This window comes from Eubalaena glacialis, chromosome 1, assembly GCF_028564815.1.
Source record: "Eubalaena glacialis isolate mEubGla1 chromosome 1, mEubGla1.1.hap2.+ XY, whole genome shotgun sequence".
Lineage (NCBI taxonomy): Eukaryota > Metazoa > Chordata > Mammalia > Artiodactyla > Balaenidae > Eubalaena > Eubalaena glacialis.
Window position 1 is genome coordinate 213,230,490 of NC_083716.1, and position 22,825 is coordinate 213,253,314.

At 36.9% G+C, this 22,825-nt stretch overlaps 1 protein-coding gene across 6 annotated transcripts in view; it reads left to right on the top strand.

Moving 5' to 3' along the window:
* Nucleotides 1-22,825, top strand: part of MAP2 (microtubule associated protein 2) — a 277,893-nt gene that overhangs the window by 168,550 nt on the left and 86,518 nt on the right. For all 6 annotated transcript variants that reach the window (XM_061186957.1, XM_061186965.1, XM_061186974.1 and 3 more), the window contains exon 3: nt 7,649-7,726. The gene's annotated coding sequence lies outside the window, so the exon portion shown is untranslated. The remainder of the gene's footprint in view (nt 1-7,648; nt 7,727-22,825) is intronic.

Consider the following 22,825-nt stretch of genomic DNA (forward strand, 5'->3'; position numbering starts at 1 on the left):
TCCCCAGCACTCCAGTAAGTTGATGAAATCCCTCTGCTTCCAGAGCTTTCAGCTCTTCGGATGAAAAGTAGATTTGCCAGAATTTTATTTTTCTGGTCAGATGACTATAGCACAGCATGTATTTTCCTCTCTCTGGTGGAGTCTTCTTTTCTAAATGCATGCCTTTTAAAATGATAACAGCAGTCAAGAATGTCATCCTCAGAGAGTGTAGAAGCTCAGTCAAAGGACATCATCAGTGGGCTGAATTCTTATTTCTTTAGGCCACAGCTGGAATTTGAGTGCTCACTGTGACCTCAAAAATAGCCTGGTGCTCTGTCACCCGGGTTCTGCCAAATGCCTTCCTGGTGAAATCTCTATACGCTGCTGCAGGTTGACAGATGGCTCCCAGCAGGTGAGCTTGGGGCTGTTAGTGAATGAGATTCTTTCTTTATCTGACACAGTCCTTCCCAAAGACATCCTGTGTCCTAAGAACTTACAAAAGGGATTTGGCAGCTAAGCAAAAGTAAAGAGAAGAGTTGAAGCTAAGAAATCTTGTATTGGCATGAAGTATGTTCAAGTTAATACATAATCTCTTCGCAAGTGTATGTAGTTGTGTGCCAAGTGGTGAAGAAATGCTATTTGAAGACTGATATTGACACATCACAATTTCCCACAATTGTCAGAGCACTTTTCTACAGATGATTTTATTTAATTCTTGCAGCAGCTCTGTAAGGGAAATAGCATTGATAATCTCTTTTTTACTGATGATAAAACTGAGGATCCAAAAAGTCAGAAGTTCTGCCGAGTATTCCACAGCCAGTAGGTGATAGGCCAGGGTTCCAAAACAGCTTCCATATCTAAAGTTTGTGTTATTTTTATTTCAAAGATCTAATTTAACCAAGTTCTAACCAGAATGTTTAGGGAAATAAACTGCTATCATTCTTTCATTCATTGAACCCACTTTCAAATCAGGGAAACAGTAAGCCAGGTCGATAAGGAGATTTCATTGCTTGAAACAGAGGAGTTCATATACACACAATAAAAGTATCAGCATACTTTTCCATTTTTGGAGTACATACTTCAATTTTTCATTCATTTGATGAATAGTTATTAAGTACTTGCTCCCAGCCAGGGAGTACAGTAATACAAAAGAGAGTACATACAAAAAAAAAAATGGCCCCTGGCCATCTAGAGCTTACAGATTAGTTGAGGTGAGGTGGGGCAGACGTTAAACAAATTAACAGTACACAGTGCTGCTGATGGTGTAAGGAAATAGAAGTGTAAATTGCTAATACCTCTTGAGACAATTTAATAATATGGCAGCCTTACTTGAAGTGCATTGTATATTCTTATATGGCTTAATATTTTTTGTCCTTCATTTGTATTTGTTTTGAACTCAAAATACTATGAAAAAAAGAATTCATATATTTGATAGAAACCAGTGACTTCTAGAATTGAAGTAAAGCAGAAGAAAGGGTGGGGATGTGAACTTGTTTCCATTTCAATAAGCTTAAGTGACAGCACAAAGTAGTTCATATGAATGCAAATAAGTGATAAAAACAAGAACCAGACAGCAGTGGGCATTCTTGGAGGTGACGGGGGTGGGGGGGGGGGAGAGATCTTAGAGAAGAGGGCTTCAGTTCCACAAGGTGTTGCCAAACCTAGAGGGCGTAAGGAAGGGAGAGAAGAGGGGGAGGCAGGGAGGCAAGAAGAGATGGAAAAGAGAAAGAAGAGGACTTTGCAGAAGGGAAGAAGAAAAGTATGAAGCTGCAATGAAAAGGGCAATTAATAGGTCTACAAAATAACTAGTCTAAGAAGCTGTGAGCGCTTGTGATGGTAGAAAGTTGGGGATAGACTTGAAAAAGTACAGTATAGTCACAGTATGGAAGCCCTTGAGGCCAGGCCAAGAAACTTAGTTTTTATCACTTTGACAGAAAAGTTTTGAACATGAGAGTAAAATCATTATGTGACATCTGGCACTATACGTTTTGTGGCAGCCTTGTTTCCTTTGTGCCCCTCCCCACCCAGTCCCTTCCCTTACACCTCATGAACCTGAGCATCTGCATTAACTTATTCTACCATTTTTAAAATGGTTAGTGTGTGTATAAAAATTAGAAACAAATGAACAGATGGCTTTCTGTCAAGCAAAGAAGTGTTAGTTCTTCAGCTGTATCTGATTCTGAGCAGACAACATCAGTGCAATACGTCAGCAAGTGGAAACACTGACACAGGTGCCCTCTTGCTCCCCAAGGTTCTCTATATTGCAGTGCCAATTCATGTTAAGAAAATAAAATATTTATGTATTTATTTATTTATTTATACACACACACACACACACACACACACACACACACACACAGAGTCAGAGTCAGCATGTGTTAATTTAACAAAACAAGTTTTTAGCTGATATCACTGAGCATTATTTCTTTTCAACCCTTCTCAACAAGGAAGGAATCTAAACAGAGCCCTAAAACAGCCACTGGGCATCTCATCGTGCCTTTTTCCCTCGTGCAATGGGGACTCGTACTGCTCCGCAAACCTCCGTGTGTCTTCCCTGTTTCTCAGCCCCTTGCACTGAGGGAGAGCCGTGTGGTTGGTTCAGTCCAGGAGGCTGTGAGAGCCAGTGAGGTGTGTCACTTCTGTGTTTAAGCATGGAGGAACCCCAATGCACAGCCCTCCAGATGGCTTCCTCTCCTGCTGCAGCAATCTTGAGGCCATGAGTTAGTTGAGCAATGAGAAGAATGCAGCCAGATTACTGGGTCTTCACCAGGAGAGTTACCCTACTCACATCAGGATTTGTATGAACAATATATAAACCTTTATTTTGTGAAGACTCAGAAACTTGACTGACTTTTCTGACTAATCCAATCCTTTACCCTTCACCTATTTGTAGCCTATTTTTACTGCTCTGAATTATGTTGAGATTCTTTGGACAAGACTAGATAATTTCTATTAGGTCACCTTCATGCAGTCAGCTAGTCCTTGGCAATAGCCTGGAGTAGCAGGTTTGGGGATTAAAAGGGGAAATTCTTACTGTCTATTTTACCTAGATTCTCTGGTCAACTGGAGACCATATGTTCTGAATAGGGCTTGTGTTAACTGTCCTTAGTTCTTTCCAGTGTATATTTTTAAGCATGTTTCCTTTGCAAGAAACATAATGTTCTCCTAAAAGAACTTTGGCAAAAGCGCTAAGAAAGGAAGATCTTTTCTCCGATCTGTCCAACTATCAGTGAATTTGGTTCACTGTGACTTTCAGCTACTCACAAATAACCAGTGCTAATGAACTGCTTCTGAACCTTTAGGGAATAGAAGTGGTTTAGTAGTATGTTCGACTAAATGGTTTATGTTGGTAGCTGCCCTCCTATTTAAAGACTGCTTGGATTGTGAATATTTTCCCAGCGGTATTGGCAATTTAGTTGCAATCTTGTTATCCTGGACAAGTGCACTGAATTACATGAACTGTTCAAAACCTCATAAAGCAGATTGATATAGGTGGAGAACGATGTTAATATTGTTTATTTGAGAGCTAACCGAGTAGGCTAACGCTAGCCAACGAGGTTAAGCTTAGCCGGCAGAAATGCTATTCAGGATTCCAGCAACTTCAAGCATCTCAGCGTTTAGGTTACCTAACAAAGTCTGTCAAAATGTGAAAAATAACCAAATGATACTTAATGCTAGAATGTATTTCAAAGGTTAATGAAAAGTATATCCTGGTCTGGCAATCCAGGAAAGGTTTCATCATTACTTTGTTGCTTAATGAAACTTGGGTTCTTATATCAGTTGGGAAAACCACGCCTTGGCAATATTTTCTTCATGAGATTCTGAAAGTCTGCATGAATTTCTCATTCTAACGTCAACCCTATAGGTGTCACATAACTTGCATATAAATATACCACAGCCAAACATGTATTATATGCAGCCTAAGTGCATTGACTGCACGTCCTATTTATCTGAGTAACCAGCTGATAAAAGCTGATTTTGTTTATAGCTGAACAAGTGTTTGTCTTGGGTTCCTCCTTAAATGATTCACACATCTTACTTTGTGATGCCAGTGCACATCCTGTTCTCTATCATGGGTAGGCAGCCCTTAAATATCGTTGTCAACCAGTTGATTTTGTCAGGTGTCAGTCATGATTCTCGACAATGTTCAGACCCAGCTCTAAGAAGTTCTGGAAAGTGGCATGAGCAAACCTGATAGAAATAATGGAGCAGCTGAGTAAATTTCAGTTTGTTCAAGAAGCTGAATATACTGAATAATAGATGTGCTAAGTATTTCCAGTAAACTGCAATTTTCCATTGGTGAAATACCACTTCTCAGAGAAGCCACAAAGCCTTTATGTCTGAACTTGTCATTAACCAGAGTTGAAGATCTAAAACCAACTCTCAGGGTCTATAAAGGCTGAAAGGCTTGACTACTTTCTAGCTGTGTCATGCTGGGAAGGGCATTTAAAGTCTCTTGACCTCAGTTTTCTCATCTGTAAAATGGGGATAATAACAGTTGCCTCCTTAGAGGGTGATTGTGAGGAATAAGTGAATTAATGTATATGAAGTGCTTGGAACATTGTCTGGCACATAATAAGTGCTGTGTAAGTGTTTGCTAATATTATTTTAGGGGTGTTGCAGCCAGTCTATATAACATATCAAATACTAAAACTGTGCCAAATAATATTCTTAACAAAAACTGTGTTAATTTAAACCTTTTGGTATGGAATAAAAATGATCACCTCTAACTGCACTGTGTTAATTTAAAATGACTATTCGATTTTATGTGCTTTATGGAATAGGCCATAAGTTGCTTTTTAAAAATAATTCCCAGGGGCTTCCCTGGTGGTGCAGTGGTCAAGAATCCACCTGCCAATGCAGGGGACACGGGTTCGAGCCCTGGTCCGGGAAGATCCCACATGCTGTGGAACAACTAAGTCTGTGTGCCACAACTACTGAGCCTGCGCTCCAGAGCCCGTGAGCCACAACTACTGAGCCCGTGTGCCACAACTACTGAAGCCAGCACACCTAGAGCCCATGCTCCGCAACAAGAGAAGCCACCACAATGAGAAGCCCGCACACTGCAACGAGGAGTGGCCCCTGCTCGACACAACCAGAGAAAGCCTGCACGCAGCAACGAAGACCCAAAACAGCCCAAAATAAAACAAATAAAAAATTAACTAAAAAAAAATAATAATAATAATTCCCAGATGGCATTTATCTTTTTCTCATAAAATAAAGCCTAGAAAAAAGATAGTCATTTTAATTTTATAACAAACAAAAAAAACACACAAAAGCCTGGATGATGGGTAAATGGGGCATTATTTTTATGGCTAATAGGTACTGGGCACGGTCAACTTTCAAATAACCATCTCATACTTTGGCCAATAATTCTCCAGTTCTGTTGGAATGAAATTAGTTTTTAAGTGTTTAAGGCTGGAATTTCTCTCATTCATATATAACTATTGAGTTAATTTTTGGAAAAACTTTAAAAGACAGGGGATTATTTTTCAATATTGTTTTTATTGTTACTCAAATGACGAACATGTTCCTTGACAGCAGGTGTAAACAAACATTTTCTGTAAAGGGCCAGATAGTAAATATTTGAGGTGATACATAAATACATAAAGGACCACACGGTCTCTGTCACAACTACTCCGCGCTGGCAGTGGAGCATGAATGCAGCCATAGACAACAAGGAAATGAATGGACGTGGCTGGGTGCCCAGAACACTATATTTGGAAAAACAGGCAGCTTCAGGATGGACTGGGTCCATGGGCCATAGTTAGCTGACCCCTGTTCTTAGAGAATTCCTATTTTTCTTATTTTTACTAGAGTAAAATATACATGCACACATATATAATTGTGTACTTGCACACATATATGTGTGTGCACGTTAATTTGAAAATCATGAAGCTGAAGTGAAAAAACTATGCACGTTAAAGAATTTAAGGAAAAGAAGGAACTTAAAGAAGAAATAAAGGATGATATTTTATTCAGTATTCATTGATTAATTACCCAAAAACTCTTTCTGAACAAGGTCCAGAGCTGATTTACCATTTTCTTTTTGTTTTAAAATCAGCCTGTGAGGTTTAATTTGCTTTTGATCAAAACTACGCTTAAAAATTCTTTAGTCTTACTGTATGTATAGCATTCTTCAACTTGCTATTTTCACTTTACATTCTGTTTAAACATTTGTTTTATATTTTGGTTATCTTTTCATACCAGTACTCATAACACTAGTTGATACTGTTTAAAAGCTGCAAAATATTCTAGTCTTCAAATGTATTGTCATTTATTTAACTAATTTATTGATGTTGTTTCCAATTATTGAAATCATTAACAATTCAATAAAAGTTATTGAGCATTTGCAAAAAAAAAAGTTCTTTAGTCTTGTTATTGTGCATAGAACTCTGTATTATAGAGTCTTGTTATTGTGTATAGCACTCTGTATAATAATGTTACATATATATTCCAAAGTTGAGAACCACTGAGCTGGACTAAAGGAAAAAATAGCTGTGTACAGAGGTCTGGGTAGTCAAATTTCTTTTTCCTAAAATATCAAGTTATTTGAGGGAATGGAAAATTCCACTGTGTTTCTTCTTGCCTGCAGAATTTTCTTTATTTTTTTTAAATGTTAAGCCTTTCTATCTTTAATATGCGTTAATAGATTTGTTTGCTACTGTACATTGTATGTGAATGCTCACAAATTAAGTGAGCTAATACATGTAAAAGCACTTAATACAGGTCCTGGCCCAGTCAGTGTTTGTCACTTTTGAATCAAAACCTTGTCTGCTCATATCCATATACACATTTTTCTTTGAAGGGTCACAGAGAAGAACTGAGGCACCTGCTTTATGTCTTTCCAAGTTTACCTTTCCTTCTGGGTCTTGAAGAAGAATTAATAGCTCTCAGTTTAACTCTTAGGGCTCCTTACTTGTAGAGCAACATCTTCCTTGAGAACAGGATGGGGTCTGTTTTACCAGATGTGAAAATCACACAGGCCTTGGTGGAGACACATAGTGATGTGTAGATTTAGACATCTATTGTAAGAGAGCAGGACTTAAAAATGAGCCTCAGCTCTGCCCCTTGCATTTAAGGACACTCATGTATTGAGGGCGAGTACACCTGAATGGCTTATAAGGTACAAAACAAAGCTAGTGCCTTCTAGTAATTGTGTTTATTTCAGTAAGAAATACTTTGTATTGTTCTAGTGGAATTTCTAAGCAGAACTACTAATCCAGAATGACTTTTAGGATTCTGAATGTCAAAATAAGTTTAGTACTCTAGACAGAAAATGTAATTAGTTGGTAAAAAAATTCCCTTCCATCCCGTGCTGTAGAGAATCAGTGCAGACTGGGCTAGAGGCCCAGTCCTTTAAAACTAAGTTAAAATATTATTTTTTCTTTATAAAAGCTTCACTGGAGTGAAGCTAAAAAGTAAGAAAAAGTCTGCAACAGTTAGCATTTTCACTTCTCTATTTGTGAAACACTCAGAAAAGGACCTAGCTGTTTGTAAATGCTCAGTGTATGACTATAAGGAATCATCATGAAATTCATCTCATAGTCTCAGTTACCCAATATAAGAATAAAGCCGTGAGTTGAATTTAGTATTGACCTACATGATGTAATTGATATACATAGATCAGAGATTAAATTATTAATTTCCTAACTTCTTTTTTTTACAGAAAGAAACCAGAACATATTATCAACCCTTTGAGAACACAATATAACGAACTTTACCATTTTACCACTTCTTTGAATAGGTAAGACCCTATCCTCTCTACAATAAAAGAGTTTACCCACAATTGTGGAAACTAAACCTTTGTTAACCACATTTTTTAAAAAATCTTTATTAAATAAGTATCAATTCATTTAGATAAGGGAAAAATATACATGCATTCTACAGCTAATAGATTTAGGATTATTAAAATAGCATTTCATAATGTTTTGAATGATTTCATAGTAAATGAATGAAAAAAATCTTTCTCTGAAATGAGGATTGAACTAAGCCTGTCTCTCCTGCTATGGTTAACAATACCAATAGTGTCTTCTCAACACTTACTATGTGCCATTTGTGGTCCTACATGACTTACTTCACATAAACTAAACCATTTATTCTGTATAACCCTGTGAGTAGATATAAGGGTGCTCCTTTTATAGATTAGGGGCATGAGGCCGAGAGAGAGGAGGCAGGTAGGTATAGAAGTTCATCCAAGGTTGTATCCTGGGGTCTGGGATCAAGGCACTGGAAAGAACGTCAGCCCAGCTATTATTGTGAGGCTAGTTGTGGTAGAAATGCCTAGTCATCAGATTCTTGTTTGTGTTGAGTTGGTTCTCTCTGATTAAGGAAGAAAAAAAGACAATGCACTTACCCAAAGAGATGGCAGGGAAACGTTTATTTTAGGTTTGTACTTGTTGCTTTACAGTTGTTGCGTGAGTAAGTAAAGGAGTGTGTACACTTTAGCTCAGTTTACAAGCAGAAAGAATATTTTCTTTCATGTTATGTCTTTGAACTCAAAATTCCTCTGATAAAAGCAGAATAATATTACAGAAAGAGTACAGATGAATGATTTCTTATTCTACGGAATGAAGGCTGCATTTTCATGTAATCTCTTATTACTGGAAGTAATGAATATCCAGTCTTAAACCCGCTGTAGCAATATGTACTTTTCTCTTTTCATTATTTATTATTTTATTTTTAATCAAGAAAACTTACAAAATTTCCAAAGTGAAATATGGGAAATATTATAAGAAATACCTGAGTATAAGCCACATGAATTTGAAAAAAATGCTAACATTCAGCTTTGTTGAAATCTTTTCTAAAGAAATAAACCTTTCCCTTCTTCCTAAAATGTGTCGTAATCCTGAGGACGATATACCCTTCCTATGTTTAATGATGTCCTAAATTTAATGACATATATATGAAACAATATCCCATATAATCATTTACATTTTGAAAGTTTGTATAAATGGCATCATACTGCAGATATTCTTTTGCACCTTGCCTTCACCCAACATTATATTTAGAGATTCATCCATATTGATACATAAAGATCTGGTTGACTCATTCTGTGGTAAAGTTGACTCATTGTAATGTTTCAGTCATCTGGTGCTCAGTATTATTAACTATTATTTCTAAATAACTTTCAGCATTTTGAAGGTTTAATGCTAAAATGGTTTAAGTATGGCTTTCAAAGCATCTCCCAGATTTCTATATAAGAGATCCAAATATCTTAATATGTGATATCATGCCAATTCTGTTTGTTTCATTTTTTCCTATTATAAAAGTTTTTTTGTTGTTGTTTTGTTTTTTTGGCTGTAAGGATCTTGCTAATTAATGGTACTCATACTTTTTACTGCTTTTGCCATAACACAATATTGAAATTTGTTTTATTTCCCCATAGGTGAAATACTGACTATTCCCAAACACAATGTAAATACTACCCTTGAAATTTGAAAGATACATAAAAGAAAAATACTCTTGTTTGGCCCATGTTAGCTGTTCATATGCCCTTCAAAAATCATGAGAGAAACTTTTTAAAAAGGATTTTTTTCTAATTTTCTCTATCACTACATTTAATTTTACAATTCGTTTAAGGTAAAAGAAATATCAATATATAATAATATTTATAGACATAGAATATTTCGTAACCATTTTATTTTCTGAAGGGGGTAAATTACTACTCTGATGGAGTTGGGAGAGAAAGAAGAGATTAACTAACCCTTGCTGGGCAAATATGAGTACATGTAAGATTTGATGCAAGCCTTGCAGGTCACAAGTGCAATGCAGTTTTGCAGATGGGAAACCAAGGCCAACATATGTTGGGTAACTTACTAAGATCATATAGTGATTCCAGAGCCCAGATTCAAATTCATCTCTCTCAGACTTCAAAGCTATACTCCTACCAGAAAAAGAATGGGGAAAACTTAATCTGTTTGATACCTAAATTGCAGTTTCATTTATTCCAACAATATTATTAGGATTCATTTATGAGAGTTGAGGGGACTGGTGTTAGAAAAGTAAGGAAGGCACAATATCTACCCAGAGAGAGAAAACAAGCTATTCAACATCGTTCTCAATGGTGAAAAACTGAAACCATTTCCACTAAGATCAGGAACAAGACAAGGTTGTCCACTCTCACCACTATTATTCAACATAGTTTTGGAATTTTTAGCCACAGCAATCAGAGAAGAAAAAGAAATAAAAGGAATCCAAATCGGAAAAGAAGAAGTAAAGCTGTCACTGTTTGCAGATGACATGATACTATACATAGAGAATCCTAAAGATGCTACCAGAAAACTACTAGAGCTAATCAATGAATTTGGTAAAATAGCAGAATACAAAATTAATGCACAGAAATCTCTTGCATGCCTATATACTAATGATGAAAAATCTGAAAGAGAAATTAAAGAAGCACTCCCATTTACTATTGCAACAAAAAGAATAAAATACTTAGGAATAAACCTACCTAAGGAGAAAAAAGACCTGTATGCAGAAAACTATAAGACACTGATGAAAGAAATTAAAGATGATACAAAGTGATGGAGAGATATACCATGTTCTTGGATTGGAAGAACCAACATTGTGAAAATGACTATACTACCCAAAGCAATCTACAGATTCAGTGCAATCCCTATCAAACTACCAATGGCATTTTTCACAGAACTAGAACAAAAAAATTCACAATTTGTATGGAAACACAAAAAACCCTGAACAGCCCAAGCAATCTTGAGAAAGAAAAACGGAGCTGGAGGAATCAAGCTTCCTGACTTCAGACTATACTACAAAGCTACAGTAATCAAGACAGTATGGTACTGGCACAAAAACAGAAATATAGATCAATGGAACAGGACAGAAAGCCCAGAGATAAACCCACGCACATATGGTCACCTTATCTTTGATAAAGGAGGCAAGAATATACAATGGAGAAAAGATAGCATCTTCAATAAGTGGTGCTGGGAAAACTGGACAGCTACACGTAAAAGAATGAAATTAGAACACTCCCTAACACCATACACAAAAGTAAACTCAAAATGGATTAAAGACCTAAATGTAAGGCCAGACCTTATAAAACTCTTAGAGGAAATCATAGGCAGAACACTCTATGATGTAAATCACAGCAAGATCCTTTTTGACCCACCTCCTAGAGAAATGGAAACAAAAACACAAATAAACAAATGGGACCTAATGAAACTTAAAATCTTTTGCACAGCAAAGGAAACCATAAACAAGACGAAAAGACAACCCTCAGAATGGGAGAAAATATTTGCAAATGAAGCAACTGACAAAGGATTAATCTCCAAAATATACAAGCAGCTCATGCAGCTCAATATCAAAAAAACAAACAACCCAATCCAAATATGGGCAGAAGACCTAAATAGCCATTTCTCCAAAGAAGGTATACAGATTGCCAACAAACACATAAAAGGATGCTCAACATCACTAATCATTAGAGAAATGCAAATCAAAACTACAATGAGGTATCACCTTACACCAGTCGGAATGGCCATCATCAAAAAGTCTACAAACAATAAATACTGGAGTCGGTGTGGAGAAAAGGGAACCCTCTTGCACTGTTGGTGGGAGTGAAAATTGATACAGCCACTATGGAGAACAGTATGGAGGTTCCTCAAAATACTAAAATTAGAACTACCATACGACCCAGCAGTCCCACTACTGGGCATATACCCTGAGAAAACCATAATTCAAAAAGAGTCATGTACCACAATGTTCATTGCAGCTCTATTTACAATAGCCAGGACATGGAAGCAACCTAAGTGTCCATCGACAGACGAATGGATAAAGAAGATGTGGCACATATACACAGTGGAATATTACTCATCCATAAAAAGAAATGAAATTGAGTTATTTGTAGCAAGGTGGATGGACCTAGAGACTGTCAAACAGAGTGAAGTAAGTCAGAAAGAGAAAAACAAATACCGTATGCTAACACATATTTATGGAATCTAAAAAAAAAAAAAGCTTCTGAAGAACCTAGTGGCAGGACAGGAATAAAGATGCAGACATAAAGAATGGACTTGAGGACATGGGGAGGGGGAAGGGTAAGCTGGGACAAAGTCAGAGAGTGGCATGGACTTATATAGACACTACAAAATGTAAGACAGATAGCTAGTGGGAAGCAGCCGCATAGCACAGGGAGATCAGCTTGGTGCTTTGTGTCCAACTAGAAGGGTGGGATAGGGAGGGTGGGAGGGAGACGCAAGAGGGAGGAGATATGGGGATATATGTATACGTACAACTGATCCACTTTGTTATACCCCAGAAACTAACACACCATTGTATAGCAATTATACTCCAATAAAGATGTTAAAAAAAGAAAACAAGCTATTGAGAATGGCAAAGATTCCTTCTGTCGACTTAAAAAATGCACAACATGAGAGTTGCAAGTTAAGTTTTATTTGGGGCAAAATGAGGACTGCAGCCCGGGAGACAGCATTTCAGATAGCTCTGAGAAACCGCTCCAAGGAAGCAGGGGGGAAGGTCAGTATATATGTGATTTTGGTGAAGGGGGAATACATGCAATCAAGCACATATTTTTTTACAGAAGGTTTCTGCTAGTCTTGTGCAGGTTAATGCTAGTCACGGGAAGCAGACGTCACCATGAAGGATTTTACTGCTTTTTTAGATCTGAGTAGATATAAGAATTGGGCTCATAAAATAGGCTCCTGAAAATATCTAACTATCTGAAGACCTGTTCTGCCTGTTTACGCCACCCCCCCTCCCTGGAGCACAGAGTACCTCATTTCTGCTGTCCACCCTGAACTCCTTTCAGGGGGTGTTGAAAATCATCAGCTGCAGCACCTGATTTAATCCTTGTAGAGGTAGATAACAAGTGCCAATGGCAAGTGCCAATTTGTAGTTGACACTTCAGTGATATCATAAATGTGACTATTAGATATCTCTATTTTGCTATGCTAACATTGAATGGGATAACAGGAGTGAAAATGCTTTGTAAATGACAAAATCTTTATAATCATGTGCTAATATTACTAATTCTGTAAAATTTAGAATTGAATTTTTCAAACCTAATACGTGTAGTTCTTAGTATAAAGGTTGTTATATCTCTCTAACATTTAAGTCTGACTACTTCATATAATATCAGCATCTTTTTGACACAAAAGTCCCATGTAGACATTTAAAGCGTAGTGAACGACCCTGACGATTGCTTTATTTCTGGCCTCCGCTACCTATTAGAGGCAGATTATTTAACCTTCTTAAGCCTCATTGCAGATAATAACAGTGACAAGCTCACCTCTGTCCAGAATCTAATCATTTCTCATTGTCTTTACCTGTATCATTGGAATCTACTCTCTCTCATTTTAGCGAATGCAGTAGCCTCCTGTGCTCAATATTGCTCTTGTATAATGTACTGTTCACATAGTCTGATCTTTTATAAATCAATTGATATGACTCTTTTGTTCAGAATCCACCAATGACTGCCCTTAATGTCAGAAGAAAACCCACACTCCTGCTGTGGCCAGGAAGGTGCTATGTAAGCTGACATCTTCTACCTCCCTGATGTCATCTCAACATCCTCTTTCCCCACTGAGGGCAGAGACTATGTGATGTTCTGAGCTGTGTCTAGAATGGTATCTCTATCTTGGTGGACCCTCACTTTTTGAAGGACGAGAGAGGCATGCAAAGGTTACTTTGGAATACACATGCTATCTTTCACGCACACCAGTGACGGTTGTTGCCCTTTTCAGGATTCTTTCAGTTTGTCTTAATAGAGTCCCTCGCTTCTGGAATGCTGAGGAGCTTTCCTGCATCTTTTTGACACATGATTTTATAGCATTATGACAAAATTTTATTCTACTGATACGTAATCTTGAATCTTAATTTATAGCACCAGAAACATAGAGAAAACTTAGCTGAGCGGAAACGAGAAAACCATTTTGAATGCAGAACATATTTATTTTCCTATTCCACACCGTCTTTTGTCTACATAATAATAAGACTTGCCACAACCTGACATTGCTTAGATTTTGCTTTATCTTCAGAATAGATTTACATCTTTTCATCATGCATCGATGGGTGAAGTTTATCCTTTAAGACAATGTTCTGTAAAATAGGCTGATTTTTGTTTCATTTTTACAGTATTCCTTAGGAGCAGCACTTGATGAATGTTTACACTGTTGAGAACATTTGGCAAGAGAAAGACAAACAGTAGGACCACAATACCCCCAGAGTTAAGGGAAAGAGAAAGAAACCCTGGTATTTCCACCATCCTTTCCGAAAATAAGTACCTTGACTTGTGCTGATTACTGTCTCATCAGCATTCACCTCTGGTCTATGGCACTCTGTGTGAATAATTTTAAAGGCAGATTAAACATTCTAAAAATAAAATTCTATTGGTAAATTAGGATATCAGATGTTCCCTTTATGAAAGCCTTTTCTAATCTGCACTATCAGCTGGCAGTCATACCCAGACCCCAAACTGTTCTGGCTCTAACTGAGCAAGAACCTATTCCGGGGTGAGGTTTTGAAGAGGGATGTCTCTCGGTTAACTCAAGGCAGAAAGAGAGAGAGTTGCCCACATACTCTGGCAGGAGTTAAAATAACAATAACAGTCCTCCTACTTAACAGGCTGAGTCATAAGCACATTCTACTGAGTTATCTGCAATCCGAGCAGAGCAGATTGTTTGGGCTGCAATTCTGTAGGCAGAGGTGGGCACCACCTGCTGCAAAAGGCTCTAGTTCTCGTTCATGAGGGTGCTGTTATTAAGTCTTGCCTTTTAACAGTTTGGCCACATGGAGATAGGAAAAGACAAAAATTGGGTGCTGATGAGCACTTTTTCTAATGCTTAGAATAAGTAATAGTTATTATGCATTTAGTTTTTTTATTTGGCCATGACTACAAGTCACTTAATAAGGGAAGCTTACTGTGGGAGGTCTTAAAAGCCAAATCTTGTTGGATGTTTGCCTTTAGAAAATTCTGTAGACCTGTTGCAGTAGCCTTTTCTCAGTCAATTTGGGGAAGGAGTCAAAGTCAATAAGTCTACTTTTCGCTTAAGCAGAAGAGGGAAAATTATTTTATGGTCACTGAGGTACATCATAATGCAAGTGCCGGACACTCAACCCTCAGTACGGGCCTCCAGTACATTTCCCTGAAGCTTTCAATGGCCTTTGATGAGTTTCCCTCTTCCTGACTCTTGTATAACCTGACTCTCCATCATGTGACTTTTTCATATAGATCATATCACTTCTTTTCCCTATTTAAAACTTTTCTATAATATAAAGGTCCAAACTCACTAAAGACCCTTCAAACTAGGGCTCTAAGTAGCCACTTCTGGACAATCTCCAATCCCTGTCTCTTACTCAATTGCCTTTCCTTCATTCTAACCACAGCAGACTACTTGTTGTTTCTTCAACTTAATTATTTCTTTGTACACCATGTTTTTCCCATATTACTTATTGCCTTTGTTATTTCTGCAAGTCCTGCCTAAATACTCATTTTCCTCTTGTCTGGCTTACAAAAGCTTATGTCTTTTCAATTCAAATGTCATTCCTTCTATGAAGCTTTCTTCTCCAGCCTGAAAAGTAGTATTAATTGTGCCTTTTGAGGGAGGAGGCACTTTCATAGCCCTTTAAGTGTATCTAGACTACAGAAAAATCATCTTGCTGTGTAATTATTTTCATCTGTCTTTCTCCCCAGCTCTGTGAAGTCCTCAGAGGCAAAAATTTTGTCTTCATCATATTTGTGCCTCCAGAAACGTGTTATTCGATGTGAAACAAATTAATATTTAATAAATTGTTGTTAATAGCTAATAACAACGATAAATAATGAGTAAATAATGATTGAAAGAGTGACTAGGTGGTATATAAATGAGGGGTTAAAGAGGTGAAAAACAAATGAGCTGTAGCCCAAGGTAGCAGATTTACAAAATAGGTTTTATGGTGGTAGTTGTTTTTTAATTGTCATTTCTCTTGTGTGTGTGGTTGTTTGTTTGTTGTGGATAAGAAAAAAGAGTATGTTTATAGTCAGAAGGAAGGAGGAAGCTGACACTGTGATTCCAAAAGGGAATATTTAAGGAAACAAAGCTTTGGAGGAGGCAGGAAAAGATCTGCTAAAGAACAAGTGGAGATATTAATATTAACAAGAGCAAGGGCCACCTGTTCTAAGATAAGGTGAAGACAATAAGGGAGGATGAAGAAGGACTGTGGAGACAGGAAATAGACCAGGTATGAAGTCTTCTATCATCTCAGAAAAGGCAGTGCTTTCACTTTGTCCTTGGCAAACATCAAACTGTCCTAAGATTCTCTGAAAATGATTGTAAATTCTCTCTCCACCTTGGCCTCAAGGCAGGCACCAACCTGAAGGCTGGGCTCTTTGCACCATCCATACCAGAAAAAGTGAGGGGCATGAAGAAGGTAATTTAGGAAGAGCAGCAGGAAATGCTCTTGCTGCAAGTTGACTCTCTCCCTTCTCCCACTCCAACACCCATGGACTGTCCTAGTGCTGTCGGGATTTGCTGTGTTGGCAACAAATGGAGGATAGTTACTGAAATTTGTTTCATTTAACCCTGTTGCTTCTATTAGTCTCATGCTTTTTTTTTTTTTTTTTTCCTAATCTCATTATATAGTTCTTCAAACTTTTCTCCAAGTATATTAGTTAGGATTGGCTAATTGCTAAAACAAGTAGATTCAGAAGTGTGTTATCACTTTATTTCTTGCTCATTTAACAGTCCTAGCTGAGTGTTTGGGTTGGGAAGCTGTCTTCCCTCTTCATAGTCAACTAGGTATCCAGACTCCTTTTATTTGTGGCTTTGTTATTGTCTCCATCCAGCTGGTAGAAGGGCAAAGACCGAGGAGGAGCACATGGAAATGTGTATGAGTGAAACCTAGAAGTGAACATATGATGTCTGCTCACGTTCCATTAGAGCTGGGTCATGTGACCACATCTAACTGCAAGGGAGGTTAGGAGATGTAATCCTGCTGTGTGCTGAGGAAAAAGAAGACAGAGATTTTGATAAACTGCTAGCAGTCTCTGTCATACCAAAAGAAAATCTGTCTATGGAATTAATATATTTGAACATATGGATCAAATAGTTCAAGCCCTGACAAGAATAGATGCCATGCATACCATAGAGATAAAACTATGAATCATAATCTCAGTATCATGTTAAAATAGTAAATATATACATCAGTTTATCAAAGTTAATTCATACAGTAGTACACAAATAAGATATTTTTTAAAACGCTCCTTATAGAAATAAATGTTGTATCCAAAAGGATAATGGCTCAAAAAGCATAGTGCCTGGTACTACTCTTGGTTTTCTTCAATAACTGCTTGCTAAAAGAATCAAATTATTAATTGATAAATGTAGAAAGCATTATTGTAGAACAAAATCAATATTTGTACTCTGATGAGTTTCTAAAATGCATTATAAAAAGACATGAGTTGGGATGAACTGAAAAAAGAGGTACCCTTTTAAAGAAAAATAAGTAAAGGTAAAATATTGAGGAAAAAACCTACAGTTTGTACTTTTGCAAAAATTTTTAAAGAATTTTGATTTTTGGATGAACTCACAAATAATATAGGCCCCGTATTATATTTTTTATTTGTTTTATCAGTACTATTTATTTGGAGAGTAGTAAATATTGCTGTTTATATGGAGGGTAGCTGTGCATATAATTTTATGTGACCAGAATATTGTGTTACAGTGTTGTTTAAAAGCCATTCAATCAGGTAAACATTCTGCAAAATCAACCTACCTGCTAATAATTCTGCCACAACGCTTCAGGTTCCTGTGACTGTGGAACGCTTGGGTTTTTGTGAGCATATTGCATTGCAGTAAGTGTATGATCACTGTTTTTTCCTTGAAGATTAAAACTCCTTTTCCCTTTAAGAATGGGTAGCAATTTAATCAAGTTCTCATGGCATCAGAGAGCATTTTAAAATGAAGGAACCCTAATAAAAATGGCCCTTCCTGCAAGTATATAAGGAAAAATGGTTTAGTGCGTCAGCCTGTGTAAGAAGAATAAGTGATAAGCAAAACTCCAACTTGGCTGAACCTGGAGGCTGATTCCTTCTGAGTGTCTCTGTCAGATCTTTCTTCCTGAGCACTATAATGATTTACTTAAACATGCTAATTTCTTGTGATTAATTTTTCTTACTCTTTTTTTTCCTCACCCACCCCCTGCACTTTTTTTAATGAATGTCAAGGACTCCCGTTGTACCATGTGCTCAGTAAGTACTACAGAAGGCAGTCTGATTCCGAGACAGTTGTAGTCTCTGTAAGAGAAATTTAGAATTCACTAAAGCAAATACTTTAGTGAGGGGGTGGCAAAGCTTGAGTCATTTAAAACCATTGTGAACAGCGCTCTAGGAAAGATCCGGTAGTAATCAATCTTGAATAAAGAGCAAAGGACCAAAACAATCAAAAAGACCTTTTTCCAAGACAGACTGCTGTGATACTAGAAAGTTCTTGCTACTGGGAAGCAGTGTGTAAGCCTCTTTGTTTCAGGCTTGTGTATTCCTTTTTGGCATATGTTTACAACTGGAGCAGGTCTTGCTTTTGGAACCTAAGAATTCTAAAGGAAACTTTGTTTTAAAAGGAAGAGGAATTGAAAAATAGAGTAATTTAAGATAATATAATATAACATGCACACTCAACTATAATATACAGACATATATCTATGGACCATTTAAATATACACTACAAAAGTGTTATTTGAATGCAGCACGAGGGCAGGGAAGTTCTTCAATGAAGCTCTGTAGGGAAGTAACATACTGATGTATAATTTTTATATAATTTTCTCATTACAGAGCTGAGTAACTATATTATGTAATATAGATCCCATTTGTTTGTTTTTGCTTTTGTTTTCTTTACTTTAGGAGATGGATCCAAAAAAATATTGCTGCAATTTATGTCAGAGTGTTCTGCCTGTTTTCCTCTAGGAGTTTTATAGTATCTGGTCTTACATTTTGGTCTTTAATCCATTTTGGGTTTATTTTTGTATCTGGTGTTAGAGAATGTTCTAATTTCATTTTTTTACATGTAGCTGTCCAGTTTTCCCAGCACCACTTATTGAAGAGACTGTCTTTTCTCCATTGTATATTCTTGCGTCCTTTGTCATGGATTGATTGACTGTAAGTGTGTGGGTTTATTTCTGGCTTCTCTATTCTGTTCCACTGATCTGTGTCTGTTTTTGTGCCAGTATTATACTGTTTTGATTACTGTAGCTTTGTAGTATAGTCTGAAGTCAGGGAGTGTGAGTCCTCCAGCTCTGTTCTTCTTTCTCAAGATTATTTTGGCTATTCGGGGTCTTCTGTGTTTCCAAACAAATTTTAAAATTATTTGTTCTAGTTCCGTGAAAAATGCCATTGGTATTTTGATAGGGATTTCACTGAATCTGTAGATTGCCTTGGGTGGTATGGTCATTTTAACAATATTGATTCTTGCAACCCAAGAACATGGTGTATCTTTCTATTTGAAATATTTATACATAAGTAATACATTGAAAACCCTTCTCTTATTTTTCAAGAGCTTAAATCATGACAAGCCTATCTTGCAACTATTGTTTCTTGAATCCAGAATCTACTGACTTCTTATCCTCTTAGTGCACTGTGATCAGAGCTGCCATCGTCTCTCAGATGACAACAGCAGTAGCCTCCTACTTGCCTCTCTGTTTCCCCTTTTGCCTTGTTGTGCTCTACCTTCCACACAGCAGCCATAAGGCATTTTAAACAGTTATTACCACCCTCCTCAAAATCCTGCAAGGACTTTGCATCATACTTTTTACCCCCAGCTTTACTGAGATATAATTGGCATGTAACATGTAAATTTAAGGTGTTCAATGTGATTTGATACATTTACATATTGCAAAATGATTACTATCATAGCATTAACTAACACCTCTGTCACCCCACATAACTATCCTTTCTTTTTTGTGGTGAGAACATTTAAGATCTACTCTGTTAGCAACTTTAAAGTATATAATATACAGTATTATTAACTATAGTCACCACGGTATACTTTGGATCCCCAGACATTATTGGTCTTATCACTGGAAGTTTATACCCTTTGATCAACATCTCCCCATTTCTCCCCTTCCCATCGTACATTACTTAGAAATAAATCCAAACTCTTGACCAAGTTCTACAGGATTCTACACAACCTGGCTCTGCTTAGCTCTCACAGCACTCTTCCTGCATCTTACTCCAAGTCAGCCTCAAACACACGAAGCTCATTCCCACCCCAAAACCTCTGTACTTATAACACCACCTCCTTCCTGGAGCATCCTTACCTGGTTCTTTACATAGCTAGCATCCTCCATATCATTTGAATCCCTCATCCAAACTCACCTCCTCAGAGATGTTTCTCTGCCCACCCTATGGAAAAGAGTGGCTTCCTTTTGCCTTGCTATCGTCTCATTTTTAATTTTATATTAAATATATGAAATGCAAGATTTAATAATTTAATATAAATTAATATTTAATCATATGAAATTTAATATTTTAATTAGGTGTTTGGTAACTATATGATTACCTCATTAAAATGTAACTTTCATGAGGATGGGAATTTTGCATGACCTGTGGGGCATTGAGTGACCTACCTGTGTTTCAAAATAAATATCTTATATCCTTCCCCCATCTCCAATCCCACCAGCACTACTTTAATTCAAAGTCTTATACGCAGTCTCATTGATTATCACATTATTGACCATCTATCTACTTTTCCTGTTTCTGATCGTAACCTTCTATAACCCTTTCTATGGCTCATTTTCTCATTCATCATTGGCTTAAAGTTTCTCAGTGATGTACCGTTAATAATGCTTAAATTTATCCTACACAGGCTGACAAGATGCTTCATCATCTGGACACTTGCTTCTCTGCAGCACATCCACTCTCCTATTTCTGGCATTATGAAACATCCTTGATGTTTTCTAGCATGTTGCCAGTTCTCTTCTACCCCCATGTCTTAGTGTTGCTGATATTGTGGTTAGAATTATGCCCTTGTCCACCATGAATGCCCTTGAAGACTGAAAGCACATTTTGCCATTATGAAGTCTCCCACAAATTTTTTGATTTCATAGGAACTTGCACAGAATCCCTGTATACGTCTATTAAAACACTATCATATCGTCACTTAACTGCATGATGTCATGTTGATTTCTCTCAGTAGCTTCTTAAGACCAAAAACTGAGTCTTGCTAGTACTTACATGTCCTGAGCATCTAGAACCATGCCTGTGACATAATAGGTGTTTAATAAATATTGTTAAATTTCACCAGAAGAGAACATTTTCTAACCTCATATGTCTCTCTTCTACTGCTCATGATTAAGGCATTTGTGTCACTTTTTTTTCATTTAGTTAAGAATGAGTGAGGCGGTCTCTTTCTTATTTAAAAATTATTTCTGAACAGACTTTTATTTTTTCCTAAGAAATTTTGGTTTCCTTTACATTTGAGATCTGTGGTTCCTCAAAGGAGATATATCTGTGCATCGTAATTTGCATTATCCTGACCTTACCAAGAAAATATTTATGTTTAACTGAAATGTCTGTTTCCCTTGACCTCTACAATTAAAATGCCAGACGTGGAATATAGTTTTAGTTTTAAAAACTAAACTATTCATTCTAATTTTTAAAAGATAAAACAAGGTAACAAAGATAAAATTAAATCTTGCTGCTTAGAAATTCTCCACCAAAATGCCTACTGGAAATATGGATCTCATGTGAAGCTAAATGACAATTGTTTATGGCCATTTTCTTGGAGTAATGCAGTTACCTTATTTCACTGAATTTCTTGATCCCATCCTGAGTTCACATTTTTTACATAGCTTAACGCTGACTTTCTAACCTAAATTTGGAGTATTTCCTCGCCTTGGTTTACCTCCTAGTTTAGTTAAAGTAAAAGATTTTGAAAAAATAAAAGAAGCAAATTCTTTTGGTCCCATACTTCAGTGGGTGAGGGTAGTGCTTTTTCCATCTATTTCTGTCCGACACTTTTCAATAGACTCATCTAGTGTCAAGAGAACTGCCAAGTGGAAATGAGTGGTCTATTAGTACTTGGTTTGACCAAATGGAGACCCATGAGCCATGCTCTGAAAGTCCCATCACCCATGTCCTCTAATCTGATGCCACAGTCTGATATTTCTCTTTTATAACAGTACATCACTTTCTTTATAGGCTTCCAGAAATAATAAAAAAAATTTTCTGATTGTAATGATCAATGTCTAAGGGTTTTGAGAAACCTTACTAAGTAGAACTTTTGTGAACTTTTCTTCGTTTTGAAAAAAAAACCTATTGTATTGAAACAATAGGTTCTAATACAATAGGTTCTAAGCATTTAAAAAGAAGACAATGTAGAAATAATCCATATGCTTGCTTCTTGCTGAGAAGCCAATTCTTAATCTATAGATTTACTTGTGGTACCCAAGTTCTTCAGCATGGAATTGAAAAGAATTTCAAAAAACGTTTTAGAGATTAACAGTGGCAGAGACAGAAAGATTCTCCAGATTTGCCTATTTATTGCTTCTATAAGAACACTAAGGTGAATTCTTGGATGTATAGATTAGAAATCTAAAAATCAAAGAGTGCCAACCAAAAGCTCAGACACAACCTACCTGAATGAAGCAGGTTTACTGCTACTGTGTTCCTCTTGCCTCAGGTCATCTGCAATCCCAGGCAGACGGGGCACAGTCCACAGCAGCCCTTTTTCTCTTTCCTTTTCAGAGATGTTATCACCAGCAACACCTCTAACCTGCCCAGAGGTTTATCATCAGCCTTATCTGTCCCCTTTTCTCCCCTTCTCCTACTGCCATTAAAAAAGCATAAAGTTCCTATCCTTTAACAATGCAATGGTTATAATTAAGTGTTAAAAACGTATTGGGTTTA